Source organism: Scomber scombrus, chromosome 15, assembly GCF_963691925.1.
Source record: "Scomber scombrus chromosome 15, fScoSco1.1, whole genome shotgun sequence".
NCBI classification, from domain to species: domain Eukaryota; kingdom Metazoa; phylum Chordata; class Actinopteri; order Scombriformes; family Scombridae; genus Scomber; species Scomber scombrus.
Window position 1 is genome coordinate 21,012,283 of NC_084984.1, and position 4,864 is coordinate 21,017,146.

Consider the following 4,864-nt stretch of genomic DNA (forward strand, 5'->3'; position numbering starts at 1 on the left):
CCTTTCTTTGATTTTTCCATTATCTTCTTATCTACTTTTCATCCTTTCTCTTCGTTTATCGCTCCATCTTTCTGGGGCTCCTTTTAATCAGTAAAGGAATCAGATAGTAATGCCACTCCCCATATCCATTCCTGCTCTGTTCTCCCCCCATCTCTCCACCTCTTCTTTGATCTTCTCATTGCCCCATTGAAGTGCTGTAACATTTTTTCTGGCCTCTTTTCACGGACAGTTTTACGGCAGTTTGTGGCTCCTCAAATAAAAACTCATGATCAATTTGAAGAGCTACAGTGAACTACCTGACACTCACCCACAAATGCACAGCACTTGATCGAAACGTTACAACCACCTTAAATTAACCCGAAATCCTCCCTAATCCCTTATCCAAGACCAATAAATGGGCAATAGAATTGCACATCAGATAACCATTATCAGTTTTCTCTGTAGCTTTTCTTTGATGCTGATATATGCATCCAGATAGATATTATAATGCAGGTCAAATTAATAAACAGTGCCTAACACGAAACTGACATTACATTTTCAGGCCTCAGGCAACATTTTGCAATATTTTCAGCAGCATATTCCCTGTTATATCTTGATATTTAGATGTGTTTTGAACTATTTCATAATCTCCATCCTTGAGTTTTCATTACATAAAAGGCACTACAAATAAAGATGTAATGATAAAGTGTATTGACTGATCGTTTTGACAAAAGAGGATTTAATCTTGGCTACTGACTCCTCTTCAATCATCATCTATTTCTGGCCTTGCCAGATCTCAGGTTGCTGCATCTCAGCATGCAAGCCCATCTGGAGGTAAGCATATATTTAAGGAATCAGTACTGTTGTGTACAGTTATTACGTCACCAGAATCGTCCAAAATCAGTGTAGAATCACTTTGACAGAGGAAAGGAAGTAAATTAGGTACTGGACAGGTGATGTCAATCTATTATTCCTTGTTGATGAGCTCATGTGACACTACACCTGTGACTGTTTAAGTAGGGCTTTGGACACAGGAACAGTGAGCTGAAAGCTTTTAGCATTTAGACTTTATTGCCTGGATTTATAAGGCAAGTATGATGTCACCATTACATCCAAGTCTGTTTCTCTGTAGAGCAAAGCTCCCAAAGTGCTCTAATTTATGAAAGTCCAAAAGCATTTATGAGTTGGGCAACGAGGAGTTGATGGCAAAACAGTTTCGAATCATCTTAACATCATTCAAACCAAATTACCAAGACACAATCTCATAATTGTGAAAAATTAGTACAAGGAAATCCTTTCGTAAAGGTCATCCAGATTACACAAGCCTGTTCTGGCATCTAGACAGGTGCATCATGAATATCCATTACTGTCAGTATCACACCTCACCTTTTTCATCATTACTTTGCATTTGGAAACTAGTTTCTCAAGAAAATAAGCATGCACTCACAACAAAATATAACAGCTAATCATGTGTACCATAGATGATTAGCTAAATGTTATTGAATTGAGAGTTTGAATATGTGGACCAGCTGCGTTACAGAAGATTGATTCGTTTGGGAACCAAATGTGCTGTATATGAACACCAATGAAGTCCAAGACACACGGGTGAGCTTTGAATAATACACTGAAGCAATGCCATCAACAAAAAAAATGCATAAACACAAAACAGGCTTTTCAGTGCCTGAGCAAGTTGACTTCCACCAAAATGATTATTCTGTATCATAAAGATCTGTGTCAAGGAATTAGTGCAGAGCTGGTTAACCCAAAGTAAAGAAGACTTGTCCAGAGACCGGGATGTCTTACACATTTATTAACGCTCGATCGAACAGAACAGGGTTACAGTACAAATGAAAACACTGTGCAATGCCATTCAATTCTGTGGTCTACTTCTGGACAAGAGCATTTAAACCCTTAACCAAAACCTCACCCTTATTACCTCCAAATAAGGTTCTGTCTTTGCACACATCTATGCCTCTATTGGTTATTGAACTATAAACAAGACACTATGCTGCATACATTAACTTAAGCCATGTAGTGTGTACAAAGGTCACTTGCTATCCATTCTACGAGGAGACCAGCCTGATCATCTGAACAAAGCACAGCATATCTCCACCTGACCTGGGTTATTTTAAGATGCAGCCAGCCTTATCAGGACAACTCCTTACCCCAGCCAACCTCAGTAGACAGAGAGATGAACCTCTCTGAAGTAGACAGTGCATGACCTACTGCTCCCAGTATAGAAAAATGACCAGAGAATGAACTGGGGAACACAAATATTTCTCCCATAATCTTAGCAGAACTGAAAAGAACTAAATTCACCCAAACAAGGTTTAAATTAAAAAATTCTGCAAGCGGAGGAAAGAAAGATGTTTTCAGATAAAATCATTTGTCTGATATAATTTTGACTCCTGTGCGATTCTCACTGGAATTTGCCAAACTTTACATAGTAATGTAATTCTGTGTTCAAATATAAAAAGGAAATGTTTAATGGAGTTTAAAATAGCATAAGTAATACAGGCATGTCTTGAGGAAATGTAGACATTGATATGAGTTCATAGTTTGATAAGTGAAGTGCTAGATCTCAAACCAATGAGATGTTCTGTAAAGAGATATGATCTTATCAAACAAATATAAACTAATCAAACCTCCCTGAATTACCACAATGCTTGACTCAAGAAGCCTTTTACAAAGAATTGATTGTGGGAGGGTCATTTTTCTTTTCTATAGTGCCATTGATTCCATGTTTTGTTGTTATCTCATACTGACTGCCATTTACAGTAAACATCACATAAATAGACCTGTTCTTCTACTACAATGATAAATTAATCACCAACTTTGAAAAAAGAGCATTTGCCGTGTATACCCATGAGTGAGCCTCAGGTATTTCATTTAATTCCACTCACATAATCCAAGCTGTCAGAAATTGTTGAATAGTAAGCAGGTTTGCCACTGCTGACTTCCAGAAAACAATAAATAAAATGCCCGATTGTCATTTTGTTCAAATATAAAAACATTAAATCTTATGTGTCCATTTTTTTGACTACACACAGCTGTAAAATTTGCTTAATGGGAACATTAGAGAGCAGCTTTAAAAAAGCCCAATTTGGCTCTTATCTGTACAGTAAGTGAAACAAAGTGTAAGCTACTAGGATGTGAAATCTGATCTGATATATGAATTGCGCATAGACATACTACATTATCTTTTTAGAACATTTATCACTGCATGTTGTATCAATACTGGCTTTTTGTGCCACAGATTTTCTGAATTTGTGGATAAATTCGATATCTATTGCCCCCGGACACAAGTACAATTTTTGCTGTTCTGTCTTTGACGTTGGTGCACATCATCTACTCTTAAGTGATAGTGGAAACACATTAAACATGTTAAGCTGAGTTAGTTACTGAGTACTGTCAAGTTGTGGAAGAAATTGTAACACTGTTCTGTCATGAATAACTCTCTCTTAAAATCTTTGTGTCTACACCCAAAAATAAATGGTAATTTCATCAGTAGTTGAATCTTGAATTAAATATAACACAAAAATATTCACCCAAGAAAGACAAAGACATTAAATCACAGAGCGGGTGTACAAAGCTGCATTAAAAAGCAGGACAGCCTATTTGGCCTTTAATATAGATTATGCAGTAGGAAACAAAACTAAAAGTAAAACCAAACTAATTTCACAGTTGAAAAGCAAACAGTTGATGTTGTGTAGAAGTGTAAGTGTGTCATTTTGGATAACTAAAAGGATGTGCATCATTAAAAAAAGGCACCAACACAGAATACCAAAGCTGAAAGCACGCCAGCTTGCGACAAAACAGAAGTTAGTGCTACCAGTTAGCAGGCAAACTAACCGCTAAACCGTGATGCCTACCTGTAACCTAGCTGTCAGTTTAACGTGTGCATCATGTGAGCTTCCTAGCCGGACATTAAAACTGATGTAGATTTCACCAGCACATTGGAGATGTGGTACAAGGAGTTCGCCATGTTGGTGTTGTTACCCATTAGCCTCATTAGCCTAGCAACTGATACAATGTGCAGTGTAGCACGATACTAACAACTAACAATCTCTCTGTAAAGGCTGATTGTGGAGACATTTTAATCGATTCCAATCTAATTTCATCATATTGCACTCCCCTATTCCAGGGTAGGCTATCAAGTAAAAGGTCTTAATTTTACTTTCCAGCTCTGTTCTGCTACTTTCAACATCCTATTACAGAGTTTCTGTGCCAAGTAACATCCCATCCCCTGCACTGTAGTATATGATGGATCAGCACTGCATACACATTGACCACATTAATCTGCAGAATGAATCCAAAGCCATATTTTTCCCCCATTCACTAATAAAAGCCAATCTTAAATCCACTCATGGCTAAACATTAGACATTCAGGGTAAAAACAGGCTAAAGAAAACCTTGAGATGAAGACAGTGACGGTTTTATTACTATCTGAAATAAAGTTTAGAAAAAGCACAAGATAAAAACACAAACACAATTACACAAGCAAAGAAGAGAAGAGCAGCATAGTCTGAGTGCCATGAAGAAGAAATAAAGAAAGATAAAATGATCACTAACTCAGGAGGTTAATAACAATAGAAAGCACATCAAATACCTGAAATTCCCAATGCAGCAAAACACCAAAATGTCAGGGTATGTCTTCAAAAAGTATAATGCAGCTTAACCACTGGAGCCTGTCCTCAGAGAAAAATGGACAAACAGGTATAATGAGATGACATTCACCTGTGTGACCATCTCCCATACGAACACACACACACACACACACACACGCATTCTTTTTTGGGCGTCTTATTAAGATTATTTCTACCGACTTCACCCTGCAGTTAATCCTCATCCTGCTGTCATTAACCTAATATTCTAACCCTAAAAC